The following is a 23,019-nucleotide window of genomic DNA, read 5'->3' on the forward strand; positions in this document are numbered from 1 at the left end:
TCAAGAAGTGGGCCCCACACCTCTAATATCATGGTAATTTTATTTTATAAATAATATATTTGAAACCATAATTCCAACAAACTCCCACTTGGTTTCAAATCCATTTCAAATTCCGATTTTCAAAAAAACATGAAAAATCAATCTTGACACATAAAACCATACCGTGACCATAGGCATTACCTTAAACACTTTAATATACATGTGTAGTTAACCCGGGCCTACACAATATATATCTTAGATATCCAAGATTGGGGAATAAACCAAATCCATACTTGTCAAATTTTCCAGTTCAACGGTCTCCATTCATAGTATACTCAAACCTGAACTCAGGGTAAAGCTCTGTACCAGTTTGAGTATTAGCCACTAAGGTAACTGTGCCTAATCAATACCATAGGCCTGAATAATTTAGACATCCAACTCTACCTTCCAATTGAGACCCTTTTGTATATACATACAAGTATATACCTAATAGAAAAGTTGGACATCAAGGCATCTCACCCTCCATAGCATACTTAGTACCTGAGGAGCTCAGGGTAAAGCTCTATAGCAGCATGAGTATTAGCCGTAAAGGAAACTGTGCCTATGCAGTCCCATTGGCCTAGACAATTTAGAGACTCAACTGTCATTCCCTATTGAGACCCTCACATATACACGTACAAGTGCATACCTAATAGGGAAGCTGAATCTCAAGGCATACACTGAGTACTCATATTATCACACAAAAACATATGCATTCTTTCAAAATCATTCCATGGAATATAAATTACAATGTCATGACATACATAGTATTACAAATCATTGAGACCACAATGCATACAAAATAATGTTCTCCCACTTGGTCTCATTAATTATAAACAAATCAAACCCATGTTCCCCACATGGAAAGTGAAACTGGTCACGGGAAGACACTTGGTTAGTGGATCAGCTAAGTTATCCGGAGAAGATATCTTAAAAATAACAACTTCCTCCTTCCTCAGCATGTCTCGTACGTAGTGGTATTTCCCTTCGATATGTTTAGCCTTGGAGTGACACTTTGGATCTATCATGATAGCAATAACAGATGCATTATCACAAAAGAGACGAATAGGTCGCTCCACACAGTCTACCACTAGAAGACTTCGCAAGAATTTGCGAAGATAGACAACCTCTCACATATTTTGCCTCCATGGTTGATTGCGCGACACTGTCTTGCTTCTTGCTTTTCCAAGAAATGACACCTCTGCCAAACATAAAGATAAAATCAGAAGTACACTTTCGGGTATCAATACATCCTTGATAACCTGAGTCAGAATAACCAACCAATTCCAACTTTTCCGCTTGATAAGTCAAAGCATATGACTTTGTTCTTTTTAGATAGCGCATTACCCATTTTACCCCTTCCCAACGAGTGAAACCTGGATTAGCTTGAAACCGTCTAAGAATCCCAACAGCATAAGCAAGATTAGGTTTTTTACATATAAGAGCATACATAAAACCCCCCACAACAGAAGCGTATGGATACTTAGGTTCGGCCAACTTATCTTTGAGGCGAGAAGGACAATCCACATGGCTCATCTTTTTAGTGCTATCATAAGGTACTTTACCTTGTATATAATTAGACATGTGAAACCGATCCAAAAGAGTGTCGATATACTTCTCTTGAGACAAACTCAAATTTAGCAATGATCTATCCCGTAGAATTTTAATGCCAAGAATATAAGAAGCTTCCCAAAGGTCTTTCATATCAAACGTCTGAAACAACCATATCTTTATACCTTGGAGTAACTGAATATCATTCCCGGCTAATAAAATATCATCTACAAATAAAGTAAGAAAAACAATGCGATCTCCCACTGTTTTGATATAAACACAGTGATCTTCTAGATTCTGAGTAAAACCATACGCAGTAATTGCTTCATTGGACTTGATATTCCATAATCTTGAGGCTTGTTTCAAACCATAAATAGACTTGTTCAACTTACACACTTTTGATTTAGTTCTAGGTCTAACAAATCCACGTGGTTGTTCCATATAAATCTTCTCATCCAAATTTCCATTTAGAAAAGCGGTTTTAACATCCATTTGGAATAACTCATAGTCATAATATGCAACCAATGCCAGGAGAGCTCGAATAGACTGTATTCTTGCAATAGGAGAGAATGCTTCATCATAATCAATCCCGTATTGTTGAGTAAAACCCTTGGCAATAAGACAAGCTTTGAATCTTTCAACTTTACCTTCAACATTTCTCTTCCTTGTAAAAATCCACTTGCACATAATGGGCTTAACCGATGTAGGAGGATCAACAAGTTTCCAAACTTCATTTTTGTACATAGAGTCCATCTCTTCTTCCATTTCTGACTTCCACTTGTCGGAATCCACATCGAGTGCTTCCTCGTAAGTGACAGGATCAGTAACATCTTTATTCAACCTTGTTCTTTCATAAGTTTCTCCAGCATAGGTATTAAAATCTGAAGATGATTGGAGTTGACAAGGTTTTCTTTCTCTAGTCCCTCTTCGAATATCCGTTTGGGTGGAATTCTCTATACTAAAAGGAGAATCAAAAGAAGACATTTCAACACATTCTTCCAAGTGAGACTTCGTATCTAATTCTTCATCACAATCAAATCTATCCTCAATGAATTTTACATGTCTACTTTCAATAATCACATTCTCCTTGGGATCATATAACCTATATCCTTTCGAATGTTCAGAGTACCCAATGAATAAGCATCTTTGAGTCTTAACCTTCAATTTGTCCTTAGGATCAAGTTTTAAAACATGAGCAACACATCCCCATACTTTAAAATGGTTAAGACTAGGAGTTTTGCCTGACCATACCTCATAAGGTGTTTTTTCAACCGACTTTGAAGGCACTCTATTTGAGATATAGGTAGTTGTCAATAGTGCTTCGCCCCAAAAGGATATTGGCAAATTTGCAAGTGCCATCATAGATCTTACCATCTCTAGTAAAGTTTGATTTTTCCTTTCAGCAATACCAATCTGTTCAGGTGTATAACGCATGCTGAACATATGGATAATCCCGTTTGACTTGCAAAATTCAGAGAATAACTCCGAACGATACTCTCCACCTCTATCGGTGTGCAATGTTTTGATCATCCTTCCTGTAGCATTTTCTACCTCCAATTTGAAGGTTTTGAAATAATCTAAGGCCTCATTTTTTCTATGCACTAAATATACTCTTCCATATCTTGAGCAATCATCTATAAATGTTATAAAATACGAATGACCATTACGAGTATTCACATTCATAGGTCCACATATATCCGAATGAATAATATCCAAAACATGAGAACTTCTTGAGCCTTTGGATGGAAAGGGTATCTTTGTCATTTTCCCATATGTACAACATTCACAAATAGGAAAATCATTATGTGAAAGATTTTTTCAATAATCCTTGTGTCACAAGTCTTGTAATTTTATCCTTGTTTATATGCCCTAGTCGTAAATGCCACAAATACAATTCATTTTCTTTAATATCCGAAGAAGTAGAAACATTTAACACCATATTTCCATTAAGTTGCAATTAATATAGACAAGAATTTCGAAAACCTCTCAAAATAACTTTATCATCTTGTAACATAAGAATCTTTCCACTTCCAAAGTAAAATTTAATTCCAAGTTTCTCAAGACAAGATACAAATAATAGACTTCTTCTCATAGAAGGAGCATAAAGACAATCTTCTAAATAAAAAAACTTATTATCAACAAGCTTTAGCCGATAAGTTCCCACACCTTCCACAATGGCCTTTTGTTCATTTCCCATGCAAATAAAGCTTGTTTTGTCCTCAATCTTTCTTAGCTCCTTGAAGCCCTGCAACTCATTCGATACATGAACAATTGCACCAGAATCAGCCCACCAACTAAAAGGCTTGATATAAATAGTACAAGTTTGAAGAGATAAGGACTCACTGGTGTTCTCCTGTTGCCCTTCTTGCATGGTTTTTAAAGCCCTACAATACTTTTTTATATGTCCTGGCTTATTATAGAAGAAGCAAACACGTTGATTTGCATGTACTTCAACCCTTTGTTGATTGACCTTTTTGTCCTTGAAGTTTTGAAATCGAAAGCTCTTTCCCTTCTTCTTAAAATTATTTTTCTTCGGCTTCAAAACTAGGTTAGCACTAGGTGAAGGTTTATCTAACTCAATACTTGGATTGAGTCTTTCGGACTGGTGGTCGATCATATTAACCAAATCAAATATAGCCCCACTTTGTCTTGGATAAAGAATAAAAACCTTGAACATATTTGAGAGATTTAGGTCAAGAGTTGATAATGGTGACCACTTTAGTTTCTTCATCCATTGGTCTATGATGATATTGTAACTCATTTGCCAAGGCAAGCATGTCATTTACATGTTTTCTCACATCAACATTTTCTTCGCATTTGGCACGAGTGAACTTTTCCCATAAGTTATTGATGTGAGTAGATGACTTTTTACCATATTTAACCTCAATCTGGTCGAGAATCTCTTTTGTAGTGGGGACATGAAAATAAGTCATCAAGAGAGTCTCACTTAGAGCCCCAAGAATATGTGACCTAGAAATTTCATTAGCATTATCCCATTCCTTGAATTTTCTAAGGTCCTTCTTATACTGTTTTAGATTATCGGGGTAGTTTATTCGGGAAGGTCTTTGAGGAGGAGTATCCACTTTGATAATCTTATCAAACCTATAGCCTCGTAGCATTAAGTCAACCCGTTGTGACCACTTCACATAATTAGTCCCATCAAGTACATTTTTCTTTAGGGACTCAGCAAAATTATGTCCACTACTGGATATTCCTATCATCCAGAAAATATTTCAATATTTGGGATAACATATATAATTATACAATCATTTCAGCCATCTAGTACTCCCATTTACCCTTTGGGGATTCATGAGTGTTACTAGGCAAATCATTCCACACATGATAAACAACCAACAATATCACAAACCAACAAACAAACAAATAAATTAATTCATACTTACCCTTTGGGGATTCATACAAATTAATTTACAACATACTAATCTAATTATACAATTCGCATTAGCCTTTGGGGATTTTGGTAATCGTATAATAAAATTAGTATAACTCATAAAACAAATTATACTCAAAATAAACACACATAAAATTAATTTAATCTATACAAAATGCATTACCCTTTGGGGATTTTTCAAATTATATAATTGAGTTAATTTTCACATACAAATACATAAATATATAACAAGGTATGCAAAAAAAAAATTATAAATACTTCAAAGAGCCAAATAAATTCCAAATAAAAAGGAAATTCTATTCAAAATACAATTCTGGGTAAAAATAAACCCTTAAAACACATTCTGACTCATTATATTAGCAAAACCCGGTTTGGTTCATGGTTCTGGGTCATTATCGACCCGGACCGCACAAGCCTGCACATTGGCAAGCCTGCACCAGCAGGTCCGCGGACAGCGGCCCGCACCAGCATGCCGGCACAGTAGCCCGCACGCAGTAGCCCGCACGCAGCAGCCTGTGCACAGCAAGCCTGCGCACAATAGCCCGCACCAGTAGGCCCGCCCATAGAGGCCCGCACATTGGCAGGCCCGCCTACGGCGCTAGAACCCAACAAGCCTAAACTAGGCTTATTTCCATTCACAAATAAATAGCCAAAAAATCCAAAAAAAATATGGAAAAAATATATAAAATTAGAATCTATCTCTATGATACCAGCAGAGGCATTATTCACTTGTATTTGTTAGACTTGATGTCTAATAAAATAAACATCATAGAAATAGATATTAAATCCTCCATAATTCCATTATCATGAAAGTCATACATATATCATAGAATTGAAATAAGAAGAATAAAGAGAGCGTACCTTTCATCTTGAAGAATATAAATAGTACTTGAAGTGCACAAGATAACCTTTGATAATTCGTTTACAAGTGATAAGTTTGCTCCCGTTCAGCCAGACTGGGTGTGCAAATAGCCTTTGCCTCACTTGTAAGACCATGGAGGAATTTATAGATTTCCAAAGGGTGTAGCACTAATGACTATTCATAAGGATACATCCCCTTAGGAGAGATACATCCCCTAAGGAGAGATACATCTCCTAATGCCCAAGGGATGTGTCCAGTCAATGCACCCAATGAATCTACCTCTACAGGGGGATGTGTTGACCATTATTCCATGTACTAAACTTTCAATGACAAAACATCTAGAAGTGGGCCCCACACCTCTAATATCATGGTAATTTTATTTTATAAATAATATATTTGAAACCATAATTCCAATAGTAACCCTCCCCCGAAGCTAAATTTATAGATAAATAAACTACAATATTATAATTATGCCCCTAAACTTAAACTAATTATATCAGTGGCATCTTTATGAGATGATTCTTTATTTACCATCATGCCACCTCTCTTGGACATGTGGGCCTCCTTGGTCTATGGTCTTGAGCCCATCTCTACATCTCTTGGACATGTGGGCCTTCCTTGGTCGTGTAGGGTTGAGCCCATCTTCCAATAGAGAGATAATAGGAGAGAAAATTAGAAAAAAAGAGAGATTTTTTTGCAGAACTAACATTTAATATTTTTTATATCGATATCTCCCAAAATATAGCTCAGCAAAGGGTTTTTTTTATCAAGAAACTAGACTCAAAGAGCTTTAAATTGATACCTACTTTGATATAAAAAGATTCATTCATGAATCTTTCATGATCTCTTGATTTTCTTCATTATGTAGTTTGATCCTTGTCGACTCTTATGTGAATATCTCATTAAACATGTGTGAAGAGACACCCACGTGTGTAGGGGTGGCATGACTAGTAAATAAGAAAAAATTTCATAGAGATAGTATAAAATTATAATTATGCAAACTGATGTATGGCCTCATATGTCTTTTTTTTTAAAGCATATAGCCCTAAGGGCATTATAATTATTGTAAACACCTTCACACAATTATAAATATAGCCTCAAGGCATGGGGTAGAGCATTCAAGCGTCATCCTCATGGCTCAAATTCATCCATCCACCTCTCTCTCTTTCCTTCTTCCTTCTATCCCTTGGTTTCTTCTCTCCTCTCTCCCAAGAACAAGAGTTCCTCTCTTCTGCCCTTCCCTAAAGATCTCTTGTGTTTATGTGTTTTCATAAAAATCAACATGGTATCAGAGTGGGAAAAGATCTGAGATAGAAAAGGAGAGGAATATTGAGAAGAAAGGGAGGAAGAAGAAGAAGAAGAAAAACAAAAACAAAAAAGGGGGAGTTTCTAGTTTTTCCTTCAGTCTTCATTGCCAGTTTCTATTTTTCATTAGATGTTTCACTCTCTTAATGTATGTTTCATAGAGCAAGATATATTACCTTTGGAAAAATCATTAAGTTTAGTTTTCAAATAAAAAAACAATTGTTGAAATCAAATTTTTCTAGAAAGAGAAATTGACATCTGAAGTAGCAAGGTCAAGCAATAAAAAATTTCATGTAGTAGAAAGCATCAACTTTCTAAATGGTTTGTACCAAAATTATTGAGGATTTATATTGATAATTTTACTTCAAAATAAATCTATGTGAATCTACTTTTTATCCCAATAAAGCGTTTTTCAATCTTATCTTTCTAGAGAGAGATATACACATCTAAATAATCAAAAGTCATGCTAGTATCCTATTGCATCCGAAGATCCGAATTTAAGCTGAACTGTTTGCTTCACTTTTTTATTTTATAATTTTTTTGAGTTTCCCAATTTTTTAAAGAAGATATAGAGAAGATTCTACCAACTTGACTATCTTTCCTTTCTTAAAATTTTTTTTGTTTGATCTAACATTACATTAGTTTTCTTAAGAGAAGTTTTTCCCATTATGAGTTTACGTTCCTTTTTTACTAAGTCTGAAATTTTTTTATCTAGAAAGTTTTGTTCCCTAATTCTAGATTCAAAATAAGTGTCCTAAATCTCCCTTATTTCAGAATTATCTATTGAATATTTTCTTTCTAAATTGGTCAAGTTGTGTTAAAAAGTAATTGCCTTATACAAGAATAGTTTTAGAAAGTTTTCAGTATTATCTTCCATCTCAAAATTTTCTATTGAAATTTTGTTTTATGTTTCTTCAATTATCATATTCATGGAAGAATTATTTTTGCACCTCCCTTTCGAGTCAAACCTGGTCAGTTTTAATTCATTTGTTGGTATAAAATCGCCTCCTTCTAACTTGGAAGTATGTGAAATGCTACCTTTTTTTTTATTTAAACCCTTAATTCCTCAAAGTACTTTCTTCAATTGTTTTTGTTAAAATTACTTCAAAATAATACCTATAAACCCACTACCTAAAAAGTATACGACTGCACCCAACAACCAACTTGAGTCAAATCTTTTTATTCTTCACCCAAGTGGTGTCTTTTGTTTGAGCTACCCTTAAAAAGTGAGTAGTCTCTTTGTTGTGCCCTAAAGTTGAGCTATTTTTCTGTATTTAAAATTGAAGGGAATGTGTTTCAAACTATGACCCTTTTGACTGGTGTATGGAGCTTTGTCGTATGGCTAGGAATGATTTTTCTTCTCTCACCATTATGTTGTGAAATTTGGGTCCTTGGTAAAGAACAAAGAGATCCCCATGCTAAGAATTTTTTTAAGATGGATGAAGGAAATACTAGTAAGAGTGACATACTCAAAATTACTACTATTCACTTAAGAAGATTATCCAATTATCTTAGCTGGTCTCAATCGGTTAGAAGGTTTCTTATTACTCGATACCTTCTCTATCACTTAACCAAGCCCTCACCATCTATTGATGAATTAAGTCAATCCAATCTAAAGTGGGTGAAGGATGACAATTTAGTAATTAGTTGGCTTATTAATAGTATGTAATAGCATGTAGCCAACAATTATGTCCATTTAGAATCAGCCAAACAGATTTGGGACACTTGTACTAAGTTATACTCTAGTACGAATGACTTTACAAAAGTTATTTGATGTATAGCAAAACATACTCAATAATAAGCAAAGGGACAATATTCATGAATATTTGGCTTGGTTTCAAGGTTTACTTCAAGAGTGGAAGATCGCTTAACCATACTTTGATATTTAGTTCATGAAACAAAACCTTGAAGTTGCTAAGACCCAACTTCTTAGCTCTTCCGCACTTCCGTTCTTTGATGATATAAGTGTCACATTGTTGCAAATCCCCTATCCATCTCCTAACTCAAATAATGATGCTTCATTTGCTATATATTTAGGTAATATAGGTACATCATCCTCCAACCGAGGCTAGAACAAAAATTCTAGAGGAGGCCGAACAAGAGGAGGTAGAACCCGTCCTAGTTCCTTTCGCACAGAGCTTCGAATATGCACTTATTGGAGTGGTCAAAACCACCTTGTGGAAACTTGTTGGAAGCTTTATGGCAAACCGGAATGGGCCATGATTACTCCAGCTTCCTTTACCAATGATAAATGAGAAGAAAATGCTGAATCACAAACCAGGAGGATGACTCTCACTCATGAAGACTATGAAACATTTCAGAAAATGAAGTCATTCATGGGGTTTTCCCTTACATCTTTACCTAGGGTTGGTACCACTATTGCTTCAGGTATGCTTTTTTCCACTTCTTCTTTTTTTATCTTGGATAATAGACTTTGGGGACTCCAAACATATCTCAGGTAACAAACATATACTAAATTTTTTTATCTCCATGTATTTTCGATAAGTTTGTTACTATAACTAATGGTACCCAAACAAAAGTACCTAGCAAGGGATCATCTTCTATTACTCCCTCTATTCCCCTTCGAGATGTCCTATTTGTTCCTCAATTCCCTTTAAACTTACTCTTGGTAAGTCAGTTTTGCTCTATCACCTTCTCACCCTCTTCGTGTGTATATCCCTTTAAACAACGAAATAGTTGATTGGTGGAGGCCATGAAAGTGGGGGTTTATTTTAGTTGGAGTTGCCTCTGTTAGCTGCACTTTCATCCTCTCTATCTGAGGCGCAACTTTGGCACAACCCGCTTGACCATCCTTTTACATCTGCTCTTTGACATTTATTTCCTTCTTTGAAGTCTTTGTCTACTTTAAATTGTTAGGTTTGTCGCTTAATCAAACACTAGAGGAGTACATATTCTCCTCGCCCTACCAATAAAAGTGTTGCTCCCTTTTTTCTAGTACACTTTGAGGTATGGGGACCTTTGAGTGTCTCAAATATTTCTCATGTTAAATATTTTATTACTTTTGTTGATGATTTTACTCGGGTTACTTGGTTATATCTATTGAAAGAAAGATCTGAAATATTTACTATCTTTAAGGTATTTAATGCTATGGTATTTGTTGGAATTTGTGTTTGTATCGACCGGGCCAGTCCTTGTATAAGATCCATGGGGTTGCTTTCCTAACAGGTTCGAGCCTTTTAGCCATTGGTTTCAACATGGTATCAGAGCAAGGAGTTTAGGATCTCTTCATGGAGTTATTATGAAATCTGTTCAAGAAGTTGTTAAAGGAGTTCAGTCATAAAGAGATAAGTTCATCATCTTCTTATTTACGTCTTTTTTTATTCCTTTTCTTATTTACATACTCCTTTTTACTATTTTTCTTTACTTCTTAAATTTTGAGTCACATCAAGTCAAGATAAATCTTTATATGTTGTAAAGATTTATTTCTATGACTAAATTGATGTTATAATCTTGACTCCTTGTAAATCAATTACAAGAGTGATCAAGATCATTTGCTGTTTGTATCTTATTAAGATTGATGGGTGAAATTCAATTACCTTTATGTAATTTGGATCCATCTCATTTGAGGTAGAATTCCAGCACATGTTGCTGTATCTTCTCCTACTTTAGGTTGCTCATGGGTTTGTGTTGTGTTGTTGGATGCTCATTACATGTTTGATGAAATGCCAACAACCATTTACCCTTTGTAGTTCCATTTTTTTTTAACTTCAACAATTGAATTTTTTCTTACGTTGAAGTCTCCCATGAGCTGAAGATAAATCTCTTCCAAGTGTCTTGGTTTGTCGTTAAATCTTCTCTAAATTTTTGTCTATTGCTCGTTTGTGTTGGAGTTTGGATTAAGGTCTAATTGATTGCATCTACTTTCTTCTCTTTGTTCTTATGAATACAAGAGAAGTTGAGTGATGGCTGGATGTTATTATCACTTTCTAAAGGCACACATTTGTTGATAATTTGGTGCTTGCCCTTGTGAAAGAAATTGGTTCTTGTTCTCTTTTGTTGGTAATTGATTTGGTCTACGGGTTCTTCAAATTACATAGAGTAATTGTTCTTTGAAGAAGGCCTTTTCCCTCGACCTCCATATTTTACTTGCCTCATTATGGAGATTGGATACAATAGTAATAAGAGTGATATACTCCATATTACTACAATTCCACTTAGAGGTCTCTCCAATTACATGAGCTGCTCACAATCAGTTCGGAGGGTTCTTATTACTCGTGACCTCTTGAGCCACGTTGTTAACTTTCCTCCTCTGATTGATGATGAAGATGCGTCCTACCACAAGTGGGTTAAGGATGATAACATGGTGATAAGTTGACTCATTAATAGCATGGAAGAGCAGGTGGCCAACAATATGGTCCACTTGGAAACCGCCAAGAACATATGGGACACTTGTGCCAAGCTTTACTCAAGCAATGCTTCATTACAAAAAATATATGATGTCTTACAAAACATGCTGCATACAAAACATGGAGATAATATTCACGAATTTTTGGTACGGTTTCACGGTCTTCTTCAAGAATGGAAACTAGCTCAGCCATATTCCACTGATATTGCCGTTCAAGAACGACAAAGAGAAGCTTTGGCAGCAGCCATTTGCTTATCAAATATTAAACCATACCTTGAGGTGGCCAAAACTCAACTTCTAAGTTCTTCTGCTCTTCCATCCTTCGATGATATTAGTGCTACATTACTTAGGATACCAGATCCATCCCCTCCTTCTCCTATTGATGCTCCATCAATGATTTCTCTGGCAATCGGGGAACATCTTCCTCATCCCGAGGACGGGGCAGAAATATGAGAGGGGGTCGAACTATGAGAGGGGCTGAAAATAGAGGTGGTAGAATGGGTCAGAATTATTTTCGTACAGAGCCTCAACTTTGCACTTATTGTGGCCGTCATAACCACCTTGTGGCATCATGCTGGAAACTTCATGGCAAGCCTGATTGGGCCACAACTAACCCAGTCTCAGTTAACGTTGAGAAAAATGAAGATAAGGCTGAATCATCATCCGAAAATGTGACTCTTACAGCTGAGGACTATGCTGCATTTTAGAAAATGAAGTCCTTCATGGAATCATCTATTCCCTCATCATCTACTGCTGCCACAACTATTGCCTCAGGTATGCTTTCTTCCTCTTCTTCCTCTTCCTCTTGGATCATTGACTCTGGGGCCTCCGAACATCTATCAGGTAACAAACACTTGTTGCAGTCCTTATCTCCTTGTTATCCTCATAAATTCGTTACTATTTTTTATGGTACCCAAACCAAGGTCCTTGGCAAAGGTTCCTCCTCTCTTACTTCATCTATTCCCCTTCAAGATGTTTTGTTTGTTCCTCAATTTCCTTTAAATTTGCTCTCGGTTAACCAATTGACCAAACAATTAAATTACTCTATCACCTTCTCACCGTCTTCTTGTGTCTTTCAGGATCTCACTACGAAGTGGGTGATTGGTGGCGGCCATGAAAAGGGGAGTTTGTACTACTTCACTCTTCCACCATTAGCTGCATTATCGTCCACTACATCTGAGGCCCAACTTTGGCTCAACCGACTTGGTCATCCATCTACGCTTCACTTCGTTCTTTGGTTCCATCCTTAAAAAAACTTTCTAATATCAGTTGTGAGGTTTGTCAATTAAGTAAACATGTCAGGAGTACATATTCTCCTCGTCTTACAACTACAAGTACTACTCCGTTTGAGCTAATACATTCTGATGTATGAGGCCCTTTATGTGTCTCAAATATTTTCCAAGTTAAATATTTTGTCATTTTTGTTGATGATTTTACTCGAGTGACTTGGTTATTTCTATTTATAGAGCGTTCTGAAATTCTTCCTTTGTTTAAAAATTTTCATGATATGGTCTTGACACAATTTGGGAAGAAAATTCAAACCCTTAGATCTGATAATGCTAAGGAATACATGTCTCATGACTTCAAATCATTTTGTGAGAGTAATGGGCTTATTCATCAAACACCATATGCCTATACTCCTCAAAAAAATGGTGTTGCTGAAAGGAAGAATAGTCATCTTCTTGAAGTTGCTCGGGGCCTCCTCTACTCCATGAAGGTACCCTATTTCTATTGGCCTCATGCTATACTTACAACATGCTTTCTCATTAATAGGTTACCTTCATCATAAAACTCCTTACTCTGTGTTATTTAATGGTGAAGATCCTTTTTCTTTTCCTTTGAAAGTGTTTGGATGTACGTGTTTTATTCATGTTACATCTCCACATAAAAATAAACTTGATCCTCGGTCTATGAAGTGCATTTTTTTTGGGATACTCTCGCACCAAGAAAGGTTATGTCTGTTATAATCCTACCCTTCGGAGGATGTTTATCTCTAGGGATGTGACTTTCTTTGAGGACACTCCCTTCTACTCCTCCCATGATGCTCCTCCAGGATGGACTTGTCCTTCTACTACTCCTTGTCCGCTTGTGCCGTTCAATCTTGAAGTGGATCCATCCCCTAATTCACCGGCTGTACCTTCACCTGTGGAGTTGTCAGATCCACCTGAGGTAAGTCCTTCTCCTCCTATGTATGAGCCTGAATTTGATACTCGGCCTATTGCTTTAAGAAAAGAACGTCGCTCCTGTACTACTTCGCATCCTATCTCAAATTTTATGTTTCACCATCGCTTGTCTTCCGAGTGTTTTCAGTTTCTTGTGTCCCTTTCTTATACTTCCGTTCCATAGTCGTATCAGGAGGCCTTGAGACATCCAGGATGGAAGGCGGCTATGGATGAAGAAATGCACGCCTTATATGAAAATCAAACCTGGTACTTAACATCACTCTCGAAAGGTAAAAGACTGGTTGGTTGTCGATGGGTTTTTTTGGTGAAACATAATCCGGATGGATCGGTTGCTCATCTTAAAGCTTGACTAGTTGCTAAGGGCTGTACGGAGTGCTATGGGATAGATTATGACCTTCTCTCCTGTTGCAAAATTGAATTCGGTACGCATCATCTTATCTATTGCTGCTAACTCCTCATGGCCCGTCTATCAATTGGATGTTAAAAATGCTTTCTTAAATGGTGATATCAGTGAGGAAATTTATATGGTTCAACCACCTGGTTATGTGGTTGAGGGGGAGTCAGTATGCTGGTTTAAAAAGTCTTTATATGGGCTTAAGCAGTCCCCTCGGGCTTGGTTTGATAAATTTAGTCAAACACTCCAACGGTTTGGTTTTCATCGGTGCTCGGTTGATCATTCCGTATATTATAAAGATACAGTGAAAGGGAAAATATTATTGGCCATATACGTGGATGATATTATCTTAACCGGTGATGATGATTTGAGCATACAAGAGGTGAAACAGATGATATGTCAGGAATTCAAGACTAAAGACCTTGGTATGCTTAAATATTTTTTGGGTATAGAAGTTCTTCAATCCAAACATGGGATAATATTGTCTCAAAGAAAATATGTCTTGGATCTCCTTGAAGAAACAGGAATGAAGGGTTGTAGACCAGTTGGCACACCTATGGATACAAATGTAAAATTATGTGCCACAAATGAAGAAGATATTGATATTGGCAAATATCAAAGACTCATAGGAAAACTGATTTATCTCATTGTAACTAGGCCAGACATATCATATGATGTAAGTGTGGTGAGTCAAGTCATGCACAAACCACAAATTACCCACTGGCAGGCTTTAGAGAGAATATTACGCTATCTAAAATGAGCTCCAGGAAGAGGATTGCTGTATAAAAAACATGAGCACTTCAATATAAAAGGCTTCTCAGATGTAGATTGGGCTGGATCTCCTGATGATAGAAAATCTACATCAGGATATTGTACTCTGGTTGGGGGAAACTTGGTTACATGGAAAAGTAAGAAGCAAAATGTGGTTGCAAGATCCAGCGCCGAAGCAGAATACAGAGCTATGGCCCATACCATTAGTGAACTTTTATGGATTAGGACCCTTCTTACCGAACTAGGTTTTTATAAAAAGGGGTCCATGAATCTGCATTGTGATAATCAAGCAGCTATTCATATCACTTCAAATCCAGTTTTTCATGAAAGAACTAAACATATTGAGGTAGATTGTCATTTTATACGGGAGAAGTTTCAAGTAGGAATAATCTCTCTCAAAAATGTGTCATCTCAAGAACAAGTAGCTGATATTCTCACTAAACCCGTTACATCTAAAATCCTATCGTTTATATGTGGCAAGCTGGGTATTTATGATGTCTTTTCTCCTCCAGCTTGAGGGGGAGTGTTGGAAGATGGGCTCAAGCCCACGAGCTCAAGACAAGAAGCCCACACGTCAAAGGAGTGGCATATGTGTAAAATATGGTACTTTCCATAAAGATGGCATAGAAGTGTAAATATGTGTTCATTTTATGTCTTTTGTTTTATCAAGTTGTATCCCTAAGGGTATTGTAAAACTATAAATAAAGGCATTGGCTAAGAGGTAGGGCATTGAAGCACTCTCCTCTCTTTCCAAAAATTCGTCCAGCCCTCATTTTTCTTTTTGACGCAACCCTCTTCTCCCTTAATCCAAACTCTCTTCTTCCATGTTCTTCTTCTTCTCATCTCCTTCTCTCTTCTTCTTCTTCTTCTTTCTTGTTGATCTAAAGTTCCTTTCATGAGATCCTAAATTCTACATGGTATTAGAGCAGGTTGGTCCCGAGTTCGAGTCCCTCTCACACCGAATTCTGTCCCAGGTATTTCTGGTGAATTTGTCCTAGGTTTTTCCAGGAGTTTGTCCCGGGTTTTTCCGGTGTATTTCTCCATGGGTTTTCCCGTGCGGGGGAGTGTTGGAATTTGTGTTTGTATCGACCGGGCCAGTCCTTGTATAAGATCCGTGGGGTTGCTTTCCTAACATGTTCGAGCCTTTTAGCCCAATGGTTTCAACAATATTGACCTAGTTTGGCAAGAAAATTCAAGTACTTAGGTTTGATAATGCTAAAGAGTACTTGTCTAGTGAATTTCAGTCCTTCTGTCAAGATAATGACCTTATCCATCAAACATCATGTGCGTAGGACCTCAACAGAATAGTGTTTCCAAAAGAAAGAACCGCCATCTCCTTGAGGTTGCCCGGGGTTTCCTCTACTCCATGAAGATACCCTACTTTTATTGGCCTTATGCCATACTTACAACATGTTTTCTTATCAATAGGTTATCTTCATCTGTACTTGGTCATAGACTCCGTATTCTGTATTTTTTCCAAATGAAGACCCGTTTTCTCTTCCTGTGAAAGTCTTTGGGTGTATTTGTTTTGTCCATCTCACATCTCCTAAGAAAAGTAAACTTGCTCCTCATTCTATGAAGTGCACTTTCTTGGGTTACACTAGCTCCCAAAAAGGTTATGTCTATTACAATCCTACCCTTTGGCGGTTACTCACATCTAGGGATTTTACCTTATTTTAGAACACATCATTCTATTCCACGAATGATGCTCCTCCGGGTCTTTCATTCCCTCCAGCCTCTCCTCATCCATTTGTGCCTTTTAATGCCGATGTCACTTTGCCCCCCAAAGCATCGGCTCACACCACACCTATGGAGTTTTCAGATCCTACTGAGGTAAGTCCTTCTCCTATTCCATTTGGTTCACAGTTTGATACTCGACCCATTGCTCTAAGAAAAGAACATCGTACTTACACTGCTTCTCATCCTATCTCCAAATTTATGTCTCACCATCGGTTGTCTTCCTCATCTTATCAATTCCTTGCATCTCTTTCTTCCATATCTATTCCACAGTCCTATGAGGAGGTCCTGAAACATTTAGGATGAATGGCGGTTGTGGATGAGGAAATGCAAGCTTTATATGAAAATCAGACATGGAACTTAGCACCATTTTGATAGGTAATAAATTGATGGATTGTAAATGGGTTTTTACCTTCAAACATTGTTGAATTTATGGAAAAGAGAAATACTTCCTTGACTTATTATAATCAGAGTACATGAACCTCTATTTATAATAGAAGAAGGTAGTAGAGTCCAATTACAATAAAACTACCTTTGTCCCAAATACACCCAAACTCTAACACTTAAAGATAAGTCCTAGCATAATTAAATAGCCCAAAATAAATAGAAGATTAACATGACTAAAACACCTTTAAAATGAAACGCTTGTGTGGGTATCTTATGGGCTTGGGCCCATCTTCCAACATTCTTAGGTATGTGGGCCTTCCTTGGTCGTATGGGCTTGAGCCCATCTTCTGTGGATTCATATCTTATGGGCTTCGGCCCATCTTCCAATACTCCCCCTCAAGCTGGGGGTGAGAGAACATCATGAACTCACAGCTTGCTGTAAATGATGTATAAAATCTTTTTTTTGTATAAAATGGTAGCCATGTCTTCCAATACTCCCCCTCACGCTGGTGCTCTCGTTCATGAGGCCCAACTGGCATAAGATAAATGAGAGTAAAATCACTTCAAGCCGTATGACATTGCTTCATAATCCAATCAAATAACTCATGCTAGATGTTTGACACACTCCTATCTTCTGTAGGTAGTGCCACTCCTATTAATGTAGGTAGTGGGTCTATACGCTATTCAAAAGTTTAATAAAAAAATTCGTCCATCACTGTGTCCCTCCACAGGACAACGACTCTCAAGTGGTAGGAGTAATAAATACCACTTCATAGGGGTATAACATAGAGTTAGTAATAAACTCTTCCATCACTGTGAAATAACATAGATGTCCTTACAGGTAGTGGATGTAGTAATAAGCTCTTCCATCACAGTGATGTAACATATACTGAGGCCAACTCCTCTTCATTAATAATGTCTCATCCAAAGAGAGATAATAGCTCCAACTTAAATGGGCTTGGGCCCATATAACACAACCATCTTCCAACACATATAACACGGACCAAAATAATAAACCTAGTAAAATGACCCATGAAATACTCCAATGCAAGTATTTGTACCAAATAATATACTGACCAAGGAATAAGCTGCCAATACTTCAAAATAATAATCCAACTAGAGAAAAAGTACCGAGTCGTGGAAGAATAGGTATAAAAATTGGGACCCAGACACGTATACTGAGGTAGAAAAATAAGTGGGCCAAGTTGGGTTGACTTGGACCAGATTGACTCAGAATATTGGTGTAGAAGTAGTAAGCTCGGGTTGTTGGGTTAACTTGGCCCGGTCCAGGCATCGATCAGAATAGGAGGTATAAAACTTGGGACCTAAACACATATACCGAGGCAAAAAACATAAGTGGGACATGTTGGGTTGACCCAGTCTGAGTTGACCCAGACTAGATTGACTCAGAATACTAGTGCAGAAGCAGAAAGCTCGGGTTGCTGGGTTAACTCGGCCCGGTCCGGGTCTTGATCAAAATAGGCTCGGCCTGGCACTGCTGAATTCAGGTTTCCTAACTCAGGAAACCTGATTTTCATCATCTTCCACCCCACGACGGTGGAGTCATCTTCCTCGCTTCCGAACAAAGCATTGTCCCCAACAACAGCTTCAGGTCGGTCTGAGACTCAAGCAGAAGATTATAATCTCACTATCGAGATATTTAAATTCAAAAGTAGTGTGTCCTTCTTCCCACAGCATTGAACAACTTTGTAAACCAGCCAGAGAAAAAGGAATGGACAAAAAAATAGTGATGGAACGAAATCCTGTCAATTTGGCCGAGATAGTTTTGGCTTGCCAAGGAGAAGCAATTCCAACAAATATCCAGAAACAACAACGAAGATTACGGGAATTTATGAAACCAATATAGGATTGCGAATTTTATGGCAATCAGATAGTGGAAAAAATAAAGTTCCAAAGATAGATGGCAGCCGTTGAAATTCGATTTAATGAGATTACTAATATATTAGAGAATCCCGATTGATAGATATTAGAATGTAATTAATTTTTTTATTATTTAATTTTTTATTTTATTATTTTACCCTTTTTCTCTTTTGCTGTATAAAGCTTCATGTATTTTGTAACAGTGTTTTTAATAAAATATTTCACGATTCAACCCATCTTTGTCTTCTCGACTACGCCAACCTGACGAGTAGAGTAACGGCTCTTTCCGATCCTAAATTCTAATATGGTATCAGAGCGGATGATCCTCATCCTTTGAATATTTTCGGCCGGCGGCCCTTCTCTCGTCCATTTCGGTGACATATTTTTCGGCGACAATCATCGGCGACTGGTTTCAGCTATCGTCTATTTCGCCCTTTCCGGCGGAACCCGTTTGGCAGTGGCTGATTTCAGCTCTCTATTTCGGCGGATCTACCGACAAAGAGGTTAGATTTTGTCTTCATCCCAAATATTTTTTTTTCGACAGACTTAAGCTTCTGTTTTCTCGGCAAGATAGTGCCGTTGCCGTGAAGGTTGGATTTTGGTAGTGGTGCTCTGGCACCGATGCCGTGAGGGGTGATTTGCCTCTGGATTTTGGTAGTAGTGCTCTAGCGCCGTTGCCGTGAGAGGTGATTTGCCTCTGGATTTGGCCGAGAGCTTGTGCTCCCTCTGGATTTGGCCGTGAAGGTTATATTTTTTTGGACTTTTGTGATTAGCCGAGAGGTGTGGGGATTTTTTTCTGGACCTTTGTGGTTGGGCGAGAAGTGTGTTGTGGTATATTTGTTGATCAGAGTTTTTTTGTTGAATTCTGAAAGACCTTCATTTATTTGGAGAATTTTCTTGGGGGCTTCATGGTGACTTATTCATCGATGGGCGTTTCCAGTTCTGGTCTTCGTACCAGTTTGACTTGTTCCACTTTTGACGAACCATCGAACCCCTACTATCTTCACCATTCGGACAGTCCCGGGCAAGTTCTTGTCTCGCAGCTACTTACTGGTGAAAATTACACTAGTTGAGTCGTGCAATGTCCCTCGCCTTATCCATGAAAAAAAAAGTGGGATTTATCGATGGTTCCATACATGAACCTCAGAGTGTTGATCCCCCGACCCGAAATAACCATATTGTCATGTCTTGGATTTTAAATTCGGTTTCCAAGGAAATCTCTATGAGTGTTATGTTTCCTGCTTCTGCCCGCAAAATTTGGCTCGCTCTTCGGGATCGTTATCAACAACGCAACGTCCGCGCATTTTTCAACTTAAACAAGAATTGATGAACTTGCGCCAAGACAAGGATTCTGCTAGCACTTATTTCACAAAGCTTACTACCCTTTGGGAAGAACTGAACAATTACCGCCCTCATTGCTCTTGTGGAAAATGATGTGGTGGCTTTAAGGACCTCATTGATTACCACAACATGGAGTATGTCATCTCATTCTTGATAGGCCTTGATGACTCTTTCTCCCGTGTTCGTGGTCAGTTACTTCTCATGGATCCGATGCCTCCTCTTAATCGTGTTTTTTCTTTGGTTGTCCAAGAGGAACAACAACGGAGGACCCCTCATGCCTCAAGTTCGCATACCCCCACCAACACAATGGCATTCGCGTTTAAATCTGGGCAGACAGACGTTCTTAAACCTGGCCCACAAACCTCTCAAAAATTTCACTCAACTTATAGTGCTCCTCGGAATCCGAACCCCAATGCTTCCTGAAATCAGAATTACCATGCTCCCTGGAATCCGAACAAGGATAAGTATTATTGTACTCATTGCAAGCCTATTGGACATACTATTGCTCGGTGCTTCAAGATCCATGGCTATCCGACTGAACCCACCTCCAAACCAACGCAACATTCTCATGCTGCTGCTCATCAGGTTTCCATCGCTGCTGATAGCCCCGGTTCTACTTCTGTTGGGAGTCTTGTGCAGAATCTTGACTCCGCCCAGTTCCAGCAGCTCGTGTCAATGTTTTCTATACACCTGAGTAGCTCCGCACAAGTCACCACTACTCCAAAATCTTCTACATCCAACTGCATGGTAGGTATTTGTTTTTCTGTATCCTTAAATCCTTTAATTTCATCACCTCAATCATGGATTATTGACTCAGGAGCTACTCGACATATTTGCTCTCACGCTCCTGTTTTTGTTTCCTTGCATGCTATCCCTCACACTACAGTTACTTTGCCCAATAATACTCAACTCTTAATCCATCTTGCTGGTGATATTAAATTGCATCCTCACCTTGTGCTTAAAAACGTACTATTTGTTTCTCAATTCAAATTCAACTTGATCTCTGTTAGTGCTTTAGTTACTGACTCTGGCCTTATTATAAGTTTCATTCCTGATTGTTTTGTTATCCAAGATCTATCCACCCAGAGGACAATTGGCAAGGGTGACAAAGTCCAAGATCTCTATGTCCTCATTGCTCAAAGTTTGAATTCTGTTTCTCATGTTTTTGTTAACAATGTTTCAGCCCATGTTTGGCATAATAGGCTAGGACATATTTCTTTCCAGCGACTTGACTTTTTGAAGGATCAGTTGAACTGCGATGTAACTAAATTACATAAATCAAATCCTTGTTATATTTTTCCTCTTGCTAAACAACGTAGACTATCTTTTGAATCTCACAATAACTTATCAAATTTTCCTTTTGATCTTGTGCACTGTGATATATGGGGACTCTATGAAATTGTTTCACACACTGGCCATCGTTTCTTCTTAACGCTTGTTGATGATTGCACTCGATTTACTTGGATCTATCTATTAAAGACTAAATCTGATGCTATATCTGTGATACCGCATTTTTTTAAAATGGTTTTTACTCAGTTTAATGCTAAAATCAAAGTTTTTCGATCTGATAATGCCCCTGAGTTATCTTTTGTTGAGTTTTTTCAAGATCAAGGAGTCTTGCACCAGTTTTCTTGTGTTGAAAGACCTCAGCAAAACTTAGTTGTTGAAAGAAAACATCAACACCTCTTGATTGTGGCTCGATCACTGTTCTTCCAATCCTGAATTTTAGTCTCTTTTTGGACAGAATGTATTCTTACCGTGGTTTTCTTGATTAATCAAACTCCTCCTCTCTTGCGACACAACACGCCTTTTCATTTGTTGTACAACACCGCTCCTGATTATCCCTCTTTTTGAGTCTTTGGTTGTTTAGCTTTTGTTTCCACATTAGCTGCTCATCAAACTAAGTTCCACCCTCGTGCTCGAGTTTGTGTGTTTCTTGGTTATCCAGCTGGTTTGAAAGGCTATAAATTCTATGATGTGGAGACTAAACATGTTTTTATTTCTAGAGATGCAGCGTTCCATGAGGAAGTTTTTCCTTTTCATACCATCACCAGTTCAAATACAGTTCCTGATCCCTTTCCTGATTTGGTTCTGCCCCACTCCTTCATACAACCTCATTCTCTCCCAGAACTTGATTCTTCCCCTATTCATGATTCACCAGCTAGCTATGATGCTCCTTTTGATGATATTCCAACTCATAATCTTCCATTGCTTGTTCCTTCCACATCTACTGGTACTTCTCTTCGAAAATCTACTTGGACGATCCATCCACCTCATTACCTGCAAGATTATCACTGCAATTTACTTGCTGGTTCCTCTCCATCTGTTTTACCCTCTACGTCTTATCCGATCTCTAACTACATCTCTTATCATTCCCTTTTTGATTCGCACAGACAGTTTGCACTCAATGTCTCTGCTAAAATTGAACCTCAATACTATCACCAAGCCATGAAGTGCCCTGAATGGAGGTTAGCTATGTGGGATGAATTGAATGCTTTGGTAACCAACAAAACCTGGACCATCACTTCTTTGCCTCCTAATAAACATACCATTGGTTGCAAATGGATATATAAAATCAAGCTTAAATCTGATGGTTCTCTTGAGCGATATAAGGCTCGTTTGGTAGCCAAAGGCTACACACAACTAGAAGGTTTAGATTTTGTTGACACTTTTTCTCCCGTGGCCAAATTGGTCACTGTGAAGGTTCTTCTTGCCCTTGCCGCTTCTCATAATTGGCATCTAGCTCAGCTTGATAACAATGCTTTCTTAAATGGTGATCTTTTTGAAGAGATCTATATGGATCTCCCTCTTGGC

This window comes from Aristolochia californica, unplaced genomic scaffold (assembly GCF_029961685.1).
Source record: "Aristolochia californica isolate CCGP_79_NKW_82.1479 unplaced genomic scaffold, dmAriCali1.0.hap1 SCAF_2, whole genome shotgun sequence".
NCBI lineage: Eukaryota > Viridiplantae > Streptophyta > Magnoliopsida > Piperales > Aristolochiaceae > Aristolochia > Aristolochia californica.